Genomic DNA, 19,920 nt, shown 5'->3' with positions numbered 1-19,920 from the left:
AAGCATAGGGCAAAGTAAGGTGAACTGCTCCATGAATGTATCAATAGAGCATCTCACTGCTATCTTGGCTCTAGAAACTTGGAGCAAAATTTGAGGAGGATGCCATATCAATTTCTCAATACACAGGAAGGCAAAAAGAGGGGGTAAATAAGAAAGAAAAAACAGACATCAAGAAAATAATTTAAAAACAGAATAACAAGATAAATAATTAATTATAATAATAAATAAATAAATAATCTTTATAAATAAATAATTATTTTAATAAAATTTATGTTTATTAAATAAGATAACTCTAAACAATGATCATCACTTGGAAGGCTGTTGAGTAATTTATATAATTGAATGTTAACTGTGAAATTCTACTCATTCATTCAACATGTATCCAGAATTCATATAAAAATCACCATTATCCAGCAAAAGCTATCCATATAAGAAATTCTCACAATTTCATGCCCATATTACCTTTCATTTATGTACTTACCCTTTTACTGCCCTAAAAGGTATAGCTAGAGAATACACAAACGGCTTAAATTCTTGCATCCTTGTACATGTGTATACTAATGTGAATGTCTATGTATTCCTCACCTTATCTCCAAAGTAAATTTTAGTCAGCTTGCTAGGTATCCTTTAAATATATTTCTTGAATATTTTTATTTTCCTGAGTACATTTCTTACAAATTTGTTTACCTAAAACTATATAATATCTCTGAACTATGCCACACTTAATTGTGGGCCAATAACTTAAAAAATTAATTGTGTTGTCACTTCTAATGAAGCTGTAATCATATCTTTGAGCTTGATGAGATGACTTTCTAGTCATACCGGACTTGTTTCAAATACTAATTCTTTTACTTACTGAATATATGATCTTTAGGAAGCTAATAATTTCTCCAACAGGAAAAATGGACATACTATATATTTTGCAGGTTTTAATTATGGTTAAATCATGTAATACATATAAAGAACCTGGTATACTATAGGTTTCCAATTAATAAAAGCTTTAAAATCAGAACATGAGAAGATATTGAAACTTTAAACTCTAAAAATACATCTTTTCACATCATTTACACAATGGAATACTACTCGGTAGTAAAAAAATAAGAAAATTTTCCTCTTTGTGACATGTATGGACCTGAAGAACATCATGCTAAGTGAAATAAGTCAGTCAGAGAAAGACAAATATCATATGATTTCACTCATATGTGGACTCTAGTGAACCAACTGAACTAACAAGCAAAATAGAGGCAGACTCATAGAGATCAGGATGACAGCTATTGAGGGATGGAAGGTTAGTGGATAGAGGGATTGAGCAGAAAGGAAAAAGGACTCATGGACATGAACAACAGTGTGGTGATTGTGGGGGGTGCATCAGGGGGGTAAATGGTAATGAAATAATACAATACAATAAAATAAAAAATACATCTTTTATAAGTGAACAGTTTTTGCTTCCATTTTTAGGCATCACATCACTGATAAGCTGTTCAACTAGAAGCAATCATCAGCTAGGGAATTTTCAGCTAGGGAAATTAGGGAATTTTCATTGGGGGAAGAAAGAGGCCTGGAAAAAATTAAGGGAAGTATTTGACTACAGATCAATTGTTTAACCTTTTTTGAAACAGTATGTTTAACTAAAAGTTAGAAGGTTGGATGAAGTGTCTCCAGATGTTCACTCTAAAGAGTTCTCTAATTTTGGAACATGTATGTTTTGTCTCATGCCCTCCTCCCTCCCCCATTCAAGGAACCAGTTTAATTTTGCTTTACCTAGCATATTACAAACATATTTGCCTAGAAACCCTCCCCACTTTTTCTGTCTCTCAGATACTACTCATTAACATATTTTGGAAAGGAGGCATGAATTGATCAGCAATTTTTGCATTCTATAATGTGTTTCTCTGAGTTTACAACTTCAGCTAAATGTTTTTGTTAAGGAAAAAAGGAGAAGTATATCAGAAGTTTTATTCACTAATGTTTTCTCTTATAGTAGCATACAAATTTTAGAATGGGAGAAAAATCTATCACAATTTCAATGAAACTAGACATTTCAAAGGATAGTTTAATATCTCATCTGTGTGATACCATCAATATTTTGGGCAGCTGATCACCAAAGCATTGGCTGAATTGCTTCTAATTCAGTGGATTTGATTTGGTTATGGAGATACATGATTGAGACACATATGACAATTTTGGCAATAGATGGATGAAATCAATCAACCATGTGGTGACTGCACTGGCTGGTCAGTGATCAACATGAACTGAAGAGAAAATAACTGTGGGATAAATTAATCCTTAAACTGCAAGACTATGCCATGGTATCGAAACAGCACTCAAATGGCCATTCATGATGAATACTTTTTAATGCTATAATTTTAAATTGAACACTTAAAATTATTTCTGTTATTAAAATGCTTTCAATTTTTCTATCAATCTACCAACATTTACTTTATCTGAAAGGAAGGGATTGTGCCAAATGTTGCTGGAAATTAAATGATGTGTAATAGGAAAGAGGCCAAAGAACCTATCAAGAATATGCCTGGGAGCCAGATGCTCTGTAAGTAACTTTTCTAACAGCCTTGAATATGTCTCTCTTCTTATTTGCAAAAATAATTATCTCCAAAGAGCTTATACTTTAGTAGATTTTATTTACAAGTTTGAGATTTTCATTTAATGCTCCTTACACTACAAATCATCCTCAATTTATCTATACAGCAGAGATAAAAGTAAATGAATATTTTGATGTTCTTTAATTAACTACTATACATGCAATAAATTCCCCTCCTTCATCTTAATTGCAGGAATCCTACAAGAACTTGTTGTAATGTTTTCCATTTTTCTCTTGATATGTTTCTTTACCCTAAGGGGTGCTAAGGTTTTAAAGTGTTGTAATTATTTCTATTTTTTCAAATATTCTACACGCACAAAAAATACTTTTTCTTCTTCTCAAGAGAAAATTTGTCAAAACACAATTCTGCAGTATCTAAAGAATAAATGTGTTGGTAGCAGGGTGACCAAATATCCTGGTTTGTCCAGTACTGAGAGGTCTTCCACTGTGCAGGACTTTCCATACTAATACCTAATAGTGGGTCAGTCCATGACAAACCGAGGCAGTGGATATAGCAAAGAATGTCTGCATTAAAAGTTGCAATTTCAAGCCTCCGATTAGAAGTACTTTCTTTCATTGCTAAACAGCAGTAGAAAGCAATTAAACACCAGACAGATGAATGAATTTAATGACCTTTACATTTCCTTTACACTTGTGGTTCTCAATTCTGGCTTCTTACTGGAATCATGTGGTTAGGGTTCTCAAAAATGATCCTATTCTCTGCTAAACTGATCTGAAGGTTGAGTCCCAGTCATCAGATAATGTGTTTCAAATTCCCCAGCTGATTCTAATGTAAACTAAGAAACAGTACATTCATTCTGAGGTTCAAACTAGTATAGATCTGTCAAGAGCCATTCAAAACAAGGAGAAATGCATTTCGTGATCGCTCACTTTTTAAATATTATTACATGAGAGTTTCCACTTCACATTTAAAACAAATGAGAACCCACAAACTGACTTTAAATGTATTCATCTAGGGTTCTTAATATATGAGTTTCTCCTTTGTCATGTTTTCATTCTGATTATCAATCACTACCATCTATTGACATAATTTTTGCAGAAGAAACTGTACTAGGCACTGTGCAAACATAAATATATAAAACTCAAGTTCTATGCCTTAAGAGAGCTCACTGTTGAATACATGAAAGATAACCAAATGATCAAGCAAATGACTGCACTAAGCGAAATGGCTATGGCTTGAGATGGTTGGGAAATCTGCACAGAGCAGGTAGGATTTTAAGAAGGCCTTGAATACTGGGTAAAATTTCTATGAGAGAGCCAGAAAGGGGAGAAAGGCAATATTGAAGCCATCAGATTACCAAATTTAAATATATATACAAATAATAGAGTTCATATCCTGATCAATGCAACTATATAGGGATGCACATAGCTCTACATGTGAGCAAGGGGAAATAATTAGTTCAATCACTTCTTTGGTGATAAGCCTCATGACACTGAAAAGAAGATAGGCAGATGAAGCAGTTGGTTCAACATAAGCATAAAGACAAGCTTGGCCTATAACTTGGAAAACAGGCCACTGAAGAGAACTGCATAAGTCCCCTGTCTCATACTGGGTCCACTGAAGAGAATCAGTCATCTTAGAATAGAGGCAAATGCTGCAGAGGTCATTGGCAAACACCTGAGATTCCCAATATATTTGATCAAATGACTAATGTTAAAGGAATACATTTAGAACAAAAATCATACAAAGGTCATGTGTTGTCATATATGTTGTTATGTGATTATAAATTAATTTTTTAATTTGCTTTCATAATGCAATGGATTTTCTCTGTATTTAAAAAATAAAGCATCACTGTACCATTTGTCTTGCCTCCTAAAATAGTTAATTTTCATATTTATTCCAATATCTAGTCTTCATGCAAGATATTAACTAAATGCCAATGAATGATCTTGATATGTATCATCTCAGGAAGTCAGGTGGCAAAATTAACATTTAAAAGGAGGCATCACTTGTTTTTCACACATTATTAACTTATATTACAATTCAAATAAGCTTACAGCTGGCAAAAAAAGTCTCTTCTGTAAAGTGATCTCAAACATAATAGGCTTAATTGGAGATAAATTAAATTAGGCACTCATGCATACTATAGCATATTAATTCTGAGTAGTTATTAAATAAATTTTCTGCTATCAGTGGTGTGAACAACATTATATGCAAACAAATTCTTCTAGAGGATAGCAAATAAAGTTTATGTTTGGGATGCTGTGTGCCTGACATTTTCCCATGCCTTCTTATAATGTTAAATAATCTTTCTGCTAATAATGGTTCTAGTTTAAGTCTCAATAAATGAGTTGACTTCATTCCCAGGCAATTAAGTAAAAGAATGGCAGACAAAACTGCCAGAGTGGTTTTGGATTTTCCAAAGGGAAGTTTCTACCTCTTTATGACAATTTTTAGAAGGCATTAGTACATAGCTAGGGAAAAATTGTCCAAAATACAAGGTAGTAAAGGGTGCATCTCATCCTGTGTTTTGGGTAACTTGTGTTGCCTGAGAACATTTAAAGAAGGCAATTACTAAGGTTGAAAGAAAACATAGGCAGTAAATCTCCGACATTTCTCATAGCAATATTTTTTTCTATCTCCTAGGAAAAGGGAAACAAAAAAAATGGGACTACATCAAACTAAAAAGTTTTTGCACAGAAAAGGAAACCAGCAACAAAATCAAAAGATAACCCACTGAATGGGAGAACATATTAGCCAATGATAGAGCTGATAAAGGGTTAATATCTAAATTTATAAAGAACTTATACACAGGCATAGAAACATGGAACAGAATGAAAGTGACCACAGGGGTGGGGGGAAGGAGATAATGGTGGAAAGAAGGGAAAGAGATTATACAAAGAACATGTATGAATGACCCATAGACATGGACAATAGTTTGGGAATTGACTATGGGAGTGGGGGGCATAGGTAGAGGAAGGCAAAGGGGAAAAATTGGGACAATTGTAATAGAATAACAATAAAAATGATTAAAATAAATTTAAAACATTTTAAAAAAAGAACTTACAAAACTCCACACCAAAATAATAAGCAATCTAGTTAAAAAATGGGCAAAGAATGTGAATACACACTACCCCAAAGAGGATATACACATGGCCAATAGACATATTAAAAGGTGCTCAATGTCACCAATCATTAGAGAAATGCTAATTAAAACCACAATGAGATATCACCTCAAACCTGTCAGAATGGCTACCATCAATAAATCAATAGACAACAGATTTCTGACCAAGATGGAGGTATAGGTACACACTGTACCTCCTCAAACAACCAAAAGGACAATAACAAATTTAAAAACAAAAAACAACCAGAACTGACAGAAAATAAAACTGTATGGAAGTCTGATAACCAAGCAGACAAAGAAGAAGCATTCACCCAGCCTGGTAGGAGGGGACAGGAGGTGTGGAGATAGGCAGTCAGGTAGAGAGGACTTGCAGCAAGGCAGTGGCTGGAGGACTGGTTGAGGTGGTGGCTTGTGGACTGGGTAGTCCCACATTTGTGTACAGATAAACTGGGAGAAACAACTGGGGAGTGAGATAGACCATGTAACCTAGGGTTCCAGTGTGGGGAATTAAACCCTCAAAGCCTATGATGGAAAACACCTGTGGGGGTTGAGGCAGCAGGAGAAACTCCCAGCCTCACAGGAGAGTTCATTGGAGACACCCACAGGGTTCTAGAATGTATACAAAACCACCTACTCAGATCAGAATCAGAAGGTCCCAATTAGATTGTGGGTAGAGGGGCAAGTGACTAAAAACCAGCAGAGTGGAGCAAGCAGCACTGTTCCCTCTCGGAACCCTGCCCCGCATACAGCATTACAACACAGCAACATGGGTTGCCCCACCCTGGTGATCACGTAAGGCTCTGCCCCTTACTATGTAAGGTCCACCAAGACCAAAAAGGCCCAAAGGAAGGAACAGATCAAAGCTCCAGAAAAAATATAATTAAGCAACAAAGAGATAGCCAACCTATCAGAGACACAGTTCAAAACACTGGTAATCAGGATACTCACAGAATTGGTTGAATATGGTCACAAATTAGAGGAATAAAGGAAGGCTATGCTGAGTGAAATAAAGGAAAATATACAGGGAACCAACAGTGAAGGGAAGGAAATTGGGACTCAAATCAATGGTGTGGACCAGAAGGAAGAAATAAATATTCAACCAGAACAGATGAAGAAACAGGAATTCAAAAAATGAGGAGAGGCTTAGGAACCTCCAGGACATCTTTTAACATTCCAACATCAGAATCATAGGAGTGCCAGAAGGAAAAGAGGATGAGGAAGAAACTGAAAACTTATTTGAACAAATAATGAAGGAGAACTTCCCCAATCTGGCAAAGGAAATAGATTTCCAGGAAGTGCAGGAAGCTCAGAGAGCCCCAAAGAAGTTGGACCCAGGGAAGTGCACACCAAGGCACATCATAATTACATTACCCAAGATTAAAGATAAGGAGAGAGTCTAAAAAGCAGCAAGAGAAAAGGAGACAGTTACCTACAAAGGAGTTCCCATCAGACTGTCAGTTGATTTCTCAAAAGAAAGCTTACAGGCAAGAAGGGTCTGGAAAGAAGTATTTGAAGTCATGAAAGGCAAGGACCTACATCCAAGATTACTCTATCCAGCAAAGCCATCATTTAGAATGGAAGGGCAGATAAAATGCTTCCCAGACAAAGTGAAGGTAAAGGAGTTCATCATCACCAAGCCCTTATTATATGAAATATTAAAGGGACTTTCCTAAGAAAAAGAAGGTCAAAAATATGAACAGCAAAATGACAACAAACTCACAGCTATTAACAACCAGACCTAAAAAAAATAAAAACAAAAACAAACTAAGCAAACAACTAGAACAGGAACAGAACCACAGAAATGGAGATCACATGGAGGGTTACCAACAAGGGAGTGAGAGAGGGGGAGAGGGGTAAAAGGTACAGAGAATAAGTAGCATAAATGGTAGATAGAAAATAGGCAGGGGGAGGGTAACAATAGTATAGGAAATATAGAAGCCAAAGAACTTATCTGTGTGACCCATGGACATGAACTAAAGAGGGGGAATGTGGGTGGGAGGGGGTATGCAGAGCAGAGGGGAATAAAGGGGGGAAAATGGGACAACTGTAATAGCATAATCAATGAAGCATATTTAAAAATAATAAAATAAATCAACAGACAACAAGTGTTGTTGAGGATGTGCACTTGTGCACTATTGGCAGGAATGCAGATTAGTGCAGCCATGGGGACAATAGTATGGAGATACTTCAAAAAATTAAAAATGGAACTGCCTTAAAATACAGTGATTCCACTTCTGGGAATATATCCAAAGGAATCCAAAACACTAATTCAAAAGAATATACAAAGTCTTTCCATAAAGCATCCAGTCATGTAATGTGAAAAATAGAGAGATTTATTGAACAAGATATAAGAAACATTGTAGATAGGACAATGATACCTCAGTCCCCTTCAAGGCAGGCACCTTGGGTCCCATCGTATTTTCCTGAATCTCATTGGTGGTCTGAAATTTCCTCCCTTTCAAAGGTGATTTTAGTTTTGAGAAAAGTCAGAAGTCTCAGGGCACCAAGTCTGGGCTGTAGGGGGGCTGAGTCACCTGGATGATTTGATGTTTTGCCAAAAAACTCTGCATAAGACATGATGCATAAGTGGGAACATTATCGTGATAAAGCTGCCAATCACCAGTTGCCCATAGCTGCAGCCTTCTGAATCATCCTAATAGTTTACACAGAGGGATATTCAAGCTTAATGCAAAATTTGATGCAGATTTGTTGCTGTACTTGCTCAGTCATCTTGAATGTGATGGCCACACAGCACACATGCTCACTCAATAGGCTAGTACCACCCCCTATGATTGGTACAGTAAAATTATCATGTTCACACATGCACATTCCAATCCACTCTCCTTGGCTGCCAGGTTAAATCGATGTTGCACGATGTTCTCATTGTATTAACAATGGATGGATATTTTCTGGACAGACCTCGATCATATGCACCCCTATGTTCACTACAGTGTTATTTACAATAGTCAAGATTTGGAAGCAACCCAAGTGTCCATCAATAGATGAGTGGATAAAACAGCTATGGTACATTTATACAATGTAATACTACTCAGTCATATAACAGAAGCAAATCTTACCATTTGTGATAGCATGGATGGGCCTGGAAATTATTATGCTAAGTAAAAGAATCCAGTCAGAGAAAGACAAATACCATATGATTTCACTTATATGTGGAATCTAATCAACAAAATAAACTAACAAACAAAATAGAAATGGACACATAGATACAAAGAACAGACTGACATTTCTCAGAGGGGTGGGGTTCGGAGGTTGTTTAAAAAAGGGTGAAGGGATTAAGGAAAAATCCCTCATAGACAACAGTATGGTAATTACCAGAGGGAAAGGAGGGTGGGGAAAAGTAGAAGAAGGTAAAGCAGGAATCAATTGTGATGAAAGGAGACTTGGCTTGGGGTGATAAACACAGAATACTATATACAGATATTATTATAGAATTGTACCACTGAAATCTATGTAATTTTATTAACCAGTGTTACCCCCAATAAATTCAGTTAAAAGGAGGTTGAATGCTATTTTGTAAAAAAGACCATTTTCTCTTTCTTTCCTTAAATAGTAGTGATCTAAGTCATCAACTACCACTCAGATTCCATAAGTTAGCAAATGGTGCTTCTGTGAAATAAAATACACATCTGAGCCTTCATATATATATACACACACACACGCACACATATATATATATACACACATATATATGTATGTGTGAATATGTCAGTGAATACACACACATTAGCTTCCTTGATGTACTTCTGCCATGTTATCTTGTTCTTTTATTATTCAGTCAGGCCCTTTAATGCCTATATCCAGAAGCAATTCAAGTTATGAGGTATGACACACGTACCCCAAGTCTGAGAAACATGTTTTACATTCTTCGCACTTTGCACATTTAAAACTCAATGTAAGGTGACAAGAACATTAAGCTGCCCAGTGAGCAAAATGTGAAACTAATCACCATCTGTTCTTAGCCATGGGTACAATAATTGGCAAATTAAAGTGCCTGAGAATAGCTGGGCCACCTGCAACACCTTGGAATGGCTAATGAAGACAAATGCATGCAGCTAGTCTTACTGACAACTTCACATGCAGAAGGACTGAAAGGCAACATTACAATACATATTTAATTTACTATAAAGTACACACTATGAAGAATTTTGGTTCTTTAAAGGACTAAAAACCCACCCCCCTCAGTATTTTTATATGCATACTGGTTGAATTAACACTATTACTTACTCCTGAAAATTCACTGCTTTTCTCTTTACATCGGCAAACTGGGATCAACTTACTTATTAAAATGTTAAATTTATAATTTTTAACAACTATATTCAAATAGAAATGCTACAAGAAATACCTTAGTTTCAATAAAATTGCTACTATACATCCATCCATCCATTTATTTAATATTTACTGAATATCTACTACATGTTAGGCACTGTGCTTGATATTTGGCATAGAGATGAATGCCATGTCCTTCAGAAGCCTGTCACCAGTTGGAGGAAAGATGTATGCATACACAGATACATACAGACAACCAGGAGGGACTACACACTATTGTAGAAGTACTTTCAGAATTCCTCCTTTCCCCTTAGAGACTTCTAAGAGGATTCTTGAGCTGAATTCTAGGACCATATAAAGAGGGCACAGAATGAAGAGTTTCTGAAGCTGAACACACTTGAGAAAAGTCTTCCAAATGAAAAGAAAAGCATGTGTACAATCAAGAAGAAGGTCATAGTCTGCTTGAAGAAAAGAAATTGCCTTCAGAATAGATGAAGGAAATAAATATAGAAGGCAAGAGGTCAACAGATGATGAAAATGAAAGCTAGGCAAGGGTGAAAATATAAAGGTCCCCAGAAGAATAGTCGAGGAGTTTGGATTTAATTCTATAGGGCAGCAGTTTGCAAAACACAAGCCAGAGAACCCCAGGGAACAAGGGAGAAGGGAGGCAGACTAGGAGTGAGAGAGAGGCCAGGCAGGCCGGACTCTGGGCTTCAATAACAGTAGCTTTGCTAATATCTGTTTTATATCAGGCCTTCTTAAATTTTTAAATAATATTCTCCTTGGATGATTTTAGACTTACAAAAAAAAAGTTACAAAGATAATACAGAAAGTTCCCATAACCTGCTCACCCAGCTCCCCATTATAGTAACGTCCTACATTGCTATAGCACACTTGTCACAACCAAGAAACCAACATTGGAACATTGCTACTAATTAAAATCCAGGCTTCATTTATATTTCACCAGTTTTCCCACTGGTGTATTTCCTCTGTGCCAGAATCCAATCCAAGACACCACATGGCATTTAGTCATCATGTTTCTTTAGTCCCTTTGATGTGTGACAGTTTCCCAGGTTTTCCTTGTTAGTTATGACCTTGACAGTCCTGAGGAATATTAATCAGGTACTCTACAGACTGTCCCACATTTTTGGTTCATCTGATGTTTTCCTCATGACTAGATTAAGGTTATGGGTTTGGGAAGGAGTACCACAAACGTGAGGTACATTTTTCATCATATCATATTAGGAAACATAGACTCATCACTTGTGATAACTGTGACCACTTGCTTAATGTAGTGTTTACTGGGTTTCCACACAATTAAGTTTCTTTTTCTCCTCTTTACATACTCTCTTATTTGGAAATCACTAACTAAATTCAGTCTATATTGCAGACTGAGGGTAAGCTTTATTTCTTGGAGAAAGCTATAGCTATATATGTTATTTGTAAGAAAGATTTTTGTTGTACTTCATTATTTACTTGTTCAGCTATTTCTTTATATTAGGATGATATTTATATATCATCTATATTTATTCAATACTTTGGGTTATAATCCAATATCATGTTATTTGTTTTGTTGCTCAAATTCTTCCAGCTTTCACCATTGGGAGCCATAACCTGTCCTTTTTATTTATAGTAAAAAATATACTGTATTTTTACTGTCCCAGCCCTAGACTAGCCATTTCTCTAAGGATCCCTGGTTCCTTTCATTGAAAGATAATATTTAGAAACCAAGGTCTGTGCACTGATGTGCTAGGTGCTACTGGGATATCACTACCCTTAAGCTCTCTCAGCAGAAAGAGCTAGAAAACATACAGGTATATGCACATAGCTATAATTGTTTTTTATATATGTCCATCTGTGTGTGTGTGTGTGTGTGTGTGTGTGTGTGTGTATTCATACTGACACATGTAAGTCTAATTCAGTACTAACCTTACCTTCCTCCTCATCTGCAAATGCCCTGATAGGGAGAAGCATGGCTCCCACCATCCATTTACTTACTTGTTCCACTGCAGTATTTGAACTTTCTTTGCAGAAAAGGTTCTACTTTAATATAGTAGAAAAAATGTGAAAATACACACTGTAAGAGTCTATTAAATCATTTAACATAGAAAAGTGACATCACTTATATTTTTAGAAACATTATTCTGAGATGGAGTAAGGGATGGATAGAAGGGAGCTAAGGTTTGAGGTAAAGATAAATGTTAGAAATAATGCTGTGATGCACCACACAGAAAATTAAGAACCTGAAATTGAATAGTGGCTATGGGACGATAGAAGAGAGTCAATATAATAGATATTTTAAAAGATTAAATGCATAGAAATTAAGTGATTGGATGTGGAAAGCCAGAAACAGAAGTTGCCTACTCTGGGCATTTCATGTAAGTGGAATTATGCAATGTGTGGTCTTTAGTGTCTGGTTTCTTTCACTTAGCATAATGTTTTAAAGGTTCATCTACATTGTAGCATGTATCAGTATTTCATTCCCTCTTTTGGCTAAATTATCTCTTGCATGTGAATACCATGTTTTATTTATTCATTCATTAGTTGGTGGATATTTGGATTGTTTGTATTTTTCCATAGTAGGAACAATATTGCTATAAATATTAGCAATATTAGTTTTTTTATGTGTGAACATGTATTTTCAATTTTCTTGGGTCTGTACCTAGGCATGGGGTTGCACGGTAAAATAATAACTCTAGAATTAGTTTTTTGAGGAAATGACAAACCGTTTTCCACAGTGGCTGTGTAATTTTACATTCCCATGAAAATATATGAGGGTTCCAAATTCTTCACTCCACATCAACACTTATTATTGCTGTCTTTTTTTATAATATTACAGTAACCCAAGTGGGTGTGAAGTGATATCTTGTGATTTTGATTTGCATTTTCCTAATGACTAATGATATTGGGTATGTAAAATATTAAAAAATTCATAAAATTCATAGTAATAAATAAAACAAGAAGCATGCAGGAATTTTACACTGAAACTATAAAATATTGTTGAGCAATATTAAAGAAGAGCTATATAAATGTAGAAAGGGTATATGTGAATGGACTGGAAGACTCAATCTGGATAAGGTGTCAATTCTTTGCAAATTGAGCCCTAGATTGAACATATTCCCAGTCATAACCCCACCAACCTGATTATTTTTAGAAACGGAAAAGCTAACATATGGCATGGAGCATGCTGGACCCAGAAAAGAAAGGTTGTCAGATGCCACAGCAATAGAGTGGGGCTTGAAAAGGAAATGTAAAACAAGAACATATAGCATTGTGCCTCCGATACCGTTCCCGTCTGGTATTTAGGCCTATGAAGTTATGGGCTTTTTGGAAAGTCACCTTTGCAGGTCACCTTTAATTAACTTTCTTATTTATTGTTTAACAAACATTTAAATCATAGCCTACTTGGTCAAAGTTCTATGCATGTTCTCTATGACTTCAGCAAAATGAAGATGGGTGGGGTAATTTTAGAAAAAAAAATGTTCTAAGTGCAGTATGAGGAGAGGTTAATTTTCAATGTTTGTCCTTTTTCAATGTTTGTTTTAAAAATATAATTTTAGCATTTCAATCAATAAAGCAACAGCATATTTTTACAAATTACAGAAATTCTCAGAGAAAAAAGGTCACAGAATCCAGGTATATTATCTTTGTTGAGAAGTACATAAGTAAAAATACATTTTTATAAATTATACTTTCTAAAACAGAAGTATCATTTTTATAAATAGACATTTTAAACATAAGTGAAGCTTATTAATATCCTTTACTTTCAATTTAGTAATGTTCCTGATAAGGAAAACTGAGCTCCAGAATGTTGAAAGCTGTTTCATCCCATTACGACTGCTGTCCTTCAGGTTGTCAGATACAAATACTTCTGCTATCTCTAAGAAAATGTGATTAGTGGATTTTTACTCAGGATTTTAAAACAAAAAAAAATATTTTAAATTAAAGAAAAAGTACATTCCATTCCTTTAACTCATCTTTATTTTAGGATTATGTATTCTCTACTGAAATTTAGGACAGGATTTCTAATAGTGATGCCATTGTTCAGTTAATAGCAGTTCTCTGTGTGTGAAAAATTTCAAATGGAAATTTTCTCAGATATTTTCTCATAATTTTGCTTATACTATTTATTCAAATGTCCATATTTCAGGAAAGATTTTAGAAAAATGTCTTTCTATAAAAAGATGTTTCTTTCTGTCAATTTAGAAAGGAACTCCTTCCTTTACCTTTAGCACACATATACACACAAATCTTGTGCCATCAATATAAGCTAAAGATAAAATGAAAGAAACACTGGCAGCCAGCCAAATTCTGGGATGATAGGAAAGAGAAAGCTGGTCAGCAGTCATGTCTCTTAGCTCTTATCTTTTCCTCACACTTCTCTGTCCCAGGCTAGGGGGCTGGGATGTCTGTAGTCTATGACCTCTTTCTTGAGTGGAGACACAGGCTGAGTCAGGTGCTTTGCACTTTAATGCCATATTACTCTTCCCCTTGAGGGCAACTTTATTGTTAGGAGAAAATAAAATGTTACGTGCAAATGAAAGTAGTATTTGTAAATCATCTTTCTGGGTTTTACCACCAATATACTTGTAATGTTAAAACATCCTTTCAATTTCAATAGTAATGAATATGTCAAATAAGTACATATTAGGAGACCTATATTCAAAGAAAGTTTACCCCTGACTTTAGGTGAATCCACTGTTTTCTAAATAATGCAAGTTGCTTAGGAGGGTAAAAGGCCAACCTTTTGTAATTCTTTCCAGTGTGGATCATCATACAATAAAATTATTAAGGGGAAATTAGGGATTCATGAAGCAATATAGAGGCTTCTGTTATTGTTTGGTTGAGGCTGTTATTAGCCACAGCTTATACTACTGTATTTACTTGAGAGTGTATAACTGTCCTAGTAGTTAATCATTACATACTTCCAACAAGTGTGTTCTCCTTAGTTTTCCCAAATTAGAGAGGTTTCCCTATATTCATTTTGTCTCTTTCACAAGCATCCTTGAGATTTTGTCCTTAATTATTTTTTGTCTATGTCTCAAAAATTAAGAGCACTCTGAAATTTATCAGTTTTCTAAGTCCCTAACACATTAGCTTTGTTTTCTGCCTAACTTGTTAACCTCATTTTGTCTTCAGCAGTTTCTGAAGTAATGCACTGAAATCTTTAAATTTTGCATGGTTATACTCATAGTAAAAAATCCAAATTCAGGTATCGATTTACTTAAAATGAATTTTCTGACCTTCCAATCTGAGTTAAAAACCATACTTCTTTTCTCATTCTTCCCCATTCTATTTTAAATTTTAACAGACATTTTCTCAAATCCTACTTAAAAAGTTTATAATCCAACAGCATGACTAGTTTTATTTCTGCCAAGCCATTGTTCGTCTAATTATCTTTCTTTTTTCCTTCTTTCATTTTCTTACTTTTTAAAAACCTCTGGACAGTGACATAAAAGAAAGGAAACAGAAAATGTAGAAGGATGTCAGTAGGCAAATTATGGGACACATTTCCTCATTTTCCACAGATGATTGATCTTCTTGGATGGTGCTAGAACCCAGAAGCTATAATCCAGCTCATGAGAGCATGAGCCTGCAACAAAGGGGAGAGAAAGGAAGGAAAGGCTGCTGATCTGCTGGTAATCTGAGCTGAGTCCAGATGCAGCAAGTTGGAGGCAGGCAGGTGGACAAAGCAGCTATTAGGCTTTCCAAAGTAAAATTTACCAGAACAAAGAATATGTAATTTGTTGAAATTCCATCACACTTATTAACAAATAAGCCAAGTGAGAAGCCAAGGTGACCTGTGCATCTAGCATCAGATGGACACTAATAAAAATCATACACTACTGTTAGAAAACAGTACTAGTAATATCATACTAGGAATATTAGTACTACCAGGAAAAAAAATTCTACTGCAAAACGTAAGTGACTAAGATTGAAAAGATCCACTGTCTTCACACATACATAAAGACTGTAAACAATAGTGTGGTGATGCCCAGCAGCAGTTCTAAGTGCTATGTGCGAAAATTTCTGACAGAAACTCTAATTTTTGAGATCTTATACCTAAACACAAAAGTCTGATAAAAGCTCAACTTGCCACAAATCTTAGCTGAGTAGAACTCCATTAAATACACCAAAAATAAAGATTGGGGGGAGGCGGAAACTCTACAAACTTGACCTTCAGAAATGTCCAGAGTATTGCTTGCAAGGGAGACCAAAGGAAATTCTCAATACTTATTAATCTTTTCATACATAAAATTACATTTGGCAAGTAGTAAGATCATTTACAGTCCAATAATTTCCAGTATCTTGAAGGGAATACATAATTTAAAGGAGAATTAAACCCAGGAAAGGCTCTGTCAGCTCTAGAAATAATTGCTTTTTCTCTTGAATTTTTCAAAGTTGCATTTTTTAGTGGTATCAAGTGGCTCAGCCCACAATAATATACAAAAAATATAACTGACCAAGAAAAAGCTTTCATCTCCTAAGTAACAAAACAACAGATTTTGAGAATAGTCTAAACTCTAAGACACACAGCTCTTACAATTTTAAGGAAGTTCACATTTATTTTTTAGAACCCTAAAAAATCTGGGAACCTTAACAAGAGACTTTAATTTTAATAATTCTTGGGAACTGATGCTCTCTGTTAACTCTTATCTTTCATTTGTTTTTAGACTTCTGCTTTCAATCACAGGAAGTCTACATATTGAAGTTAAACATTCTAGTAGATGACAGAGGACTGCTAGAAATGCTAAAATACTTCTAAGTCAAATGACCATGTAGCCTCTACAAATATTTATTACTGTAACCTCTACAAATTTCATTATTTTGTTTATGCATTCAATTACTCAACAAAGATTTATTTAGCACATCTAGACAAAATACTCACAAATCACCCCTAAAATTTACCAGAAAGTACAAATATATGTTTACTTGAGGATTTTTGATAGCTTCCATTTTGAAGGTACCAGATTCTAAAAAAAAAAAATATTTAACTTGAGATAAATCATCTTTTTACTGTATAAAAGCCATCATGTTTTAATTATGGGCTAAAACTGACTAATACAGTGAGCTTGTATTAGAAAAATTAAGGTTGTAAACAAACTGTTAGGGAATTTCACAATGGGGTTAATGAAAATTTTTCTCTACATACAATATGATCATCAGCAGACTAGTAAGTCTTATTTGGAATGGTAAGGCAAAAATAGTAAAACTACACTTTTCCTATAAAAAGTTATACATTATATTCTGTAGAGATAGCTATTATACATGAAGCACAAGGAATAATATGATCACTTTACTACACACCCAGGAATTAAAGGAATCTGGTCTTAGAATAATGTAGTCTTCTTCTTCTTCTCCATCATCTTCAGCATCTCATTTCTGCTTTTCCTCTGAAAGACTTTCTTCTTCCTCTTCTTCCCCTTCTTCAACATAGTCATCATCATCTGTTTCATCCTGAATTTCCTCTCTTATTAAGTATGAGAGGCCTTCTTCCTCTTCTCCCCCTCCCAATTCTAAGTGGGCTCCACCTTCATCCTCATCCTCCTCTTCTTCCTCCTCTTTTTCCTCATATCCTTCAGGTAGACCATATTCATCTTCCTCTTCATCATCTTCATCTCCATCCACATCATCCTCCACTCCCAAGTCTGGTGCTTCATTATCCTCCTGATCAAATCCATGTAATTATGTGATTTGCTGCAGCAGTTCAAAAACACTCTCTCTATAATCTTCTAGCATTGTGATCTTACAGTTAAACAAGTCAAGACTTTTCAAATTTTTAAGATTTTGCAGAGCTTCTAGTGTATTGACATTTTTGGTTTTGTTCCCACTCAGACTGAAGTGGGTAGGATTAGGACATTTCTCTGCCAGGACTTCCAAGCCTTCAGAAATTCTTTGTTAATAAGTTCCAAATTTCAACGTTTATTTAAGTTGGGAAGCCAGGCCAATGAACTCAGCTCCACATTAACCATACTCAGAAACTCGTTTTTTTAAAGTATCATTCAGACCCTCATTTTCCCCATTGACACAATGGCAATTATCAAGGACTCACTGTGTCCGTGTCACCTTATGCTCCTTCTGAGGATACCATGATATTCTTCATGCTCCTGCTAGAGGTGATTCGGATCCTGAGTGCATTTGAGGGTAAGTTCATCTGACTTGAGATAAATCCTGAAAGTGTTAACATTGTACCTGACTCATGGCCACCAATTTAACACCAGAGGCTAAGGATTGGAAATGATCCTTTCTTCTTTCATTCTTTCTTCTTTGTCTTTGCCCTATTTCTTTTGTCTTTCCTCACTGTTTAGACACAATAACACTTAATTGAGATAAAATTGGTAAAGCCACATTACCATAGGTAATGCTCATAGGAAAAACCAGGGGGAAAGGACAGAGGCATACTTAACAATAATAACAAAACAAAATAGAAAACTATTGACAAGAAGGAAATAAAAAGGTTTCATAGTTTAATTTAGAGAACAAATATTTTCCCAAGTGCCTATCCTATGGCAGACAGGATAGAGCAATACTGCATGGTAGATGCATATGTCTACTATGAATGATGAGATGGGTACAGGAAGATGGTTGTCCAGAAAAAAAAAAAAGACTTCTAAATGCTCTGGTATGAGAAGGTAGATGTATTTTATTTGTGAAATTACACAACAATTAAGAATGAGCCAGATGTTTACATATTAACAGATAATTCTGAAAAAAAAATAATGTTGAGGAAAAGCAAGTTGAGAAGGTATAAATTCAGTATGATCTCATCTATGTAAAGTTAAAAATAGTATTCTCTCATTCTATATAAATACAGACATATATTAGTTATGGGCATATTAGATATAAAGAGATATATATCCATAGCTGGTATTTATATATGTTATATTATCTCTGAGAATGGGTAAATAGGAAGGATAGTGAGTTTTCTTAACTTAAAAAAAATAGAGATCCAAAGCAAATATGGTGGTATCAACATTTTAAAATATTAAATAATAAAATACAGGTTTATTATTTTCTATAAATTTAAACTATTTCACATAAAAATTAAATTGAAACTAATATAATATTGTATGTCAACTGTAATTGAAATATTTTTCAAATTTTAAAAATTTATGTATTTTAAAATATTTATGGTTTAAAAGAATAATGCTATAGAATTTTAGGTGACTTGATGGAGCTATTCCAGTAAGTCCTATTTTCTTACTTTTGAGCCCAGAATATACAAGGATGATTATTTTCCATCTTTAACAAGAAGAAAAACAAAGAATTAATATGGAAGAAAAGATTGTTCCTGATATGATACATTAGTGACAATTTTTCAAATGAATGGTTATTTCCTGATGGAAGTGAATTATCTGAACATAATTATATTCATATACCATCCATGATGGTTACTCTTTTTCTTCCTTTCAGGGTGTGAACATGAGGTTTGAGACACAGTGAATGCCACATTATGATTGCTACTAAAAATATATGAATAGAGTCAGGATTTTGGAATAACAATTTGCACACTGAATATTGATTATCTGTGTAAGACCACAATTGACTTTTTTTTTAACTCCCTCACAAAGACTTCCTTTTCTTTCAAAATCACCAATAAACATTTTCGAATGTAATTCTGAGGAGCTCATTAGATGCTGGGGGTGTCAAACAGGAGGAGAACCCATAAATATTTTATTAATCTTGGATCATTTGTAATTCTTAGAATAGCAAGGAGACCTCTGACTCCTTTTTGTTGTTATTTTTGTCATAGTGGTAAATAAGTCTGGAACACTTCACTGGTGAGGCAAGAGTCGCTTGAGATATATTGTTAAATATGAGGGGTGGACATATATCATATAAACAAGAGGTATTACACAGCACACATTTTTCTGAGAAAGTAGTCTCCATACATGAGAATTAGATATATACCCACAATAAGAGGGCATAGTGACCTACAATTTTTAA

The 19,920-nt window shown here is 34.7% G+C and overlaps 1 protein-coding gene and 1 pseudogene across 4 annotated transcripts in view; both read right to left on the bottom strand.

Annotated features, from left to right (window-relative positions):
• Positions 1-19,920, bottom strand: part of ENOX1 (ecto-NOX disulfide-thiol exchanger 1) — a 628,394-nt gene that overhangs the window by 289,464 nt on the left and 319,010 nt on the right. The window lies entirely within an intron of this gene.
• On the bottom strand, positions 17,236-18,024 carry LOC123818674 (annotated as a pseudogene).

Source organism: Phyllostomus hastatus, unplaced genomic scaffold (assembly GCF_019186645.2).
Source record: "Phyllostomus hastatus isolate PE091 unplaced genomic scaffold, TTU_PhHast_1.1 phas_contig_29, whole genome shotgun sequence".
Lineage (NCBI taxonomy): Eukaryota > Metazoa > Chordata > Mammalia > Chiroptera > Phyllostomidae > Phyllostomus > Phyllostomus hastatus.
The sequence above is the reverse complement of the archived record's forward strand: the minus strand, read 5'-3'. Positions and strand labels throughout refer to the sequence as shown.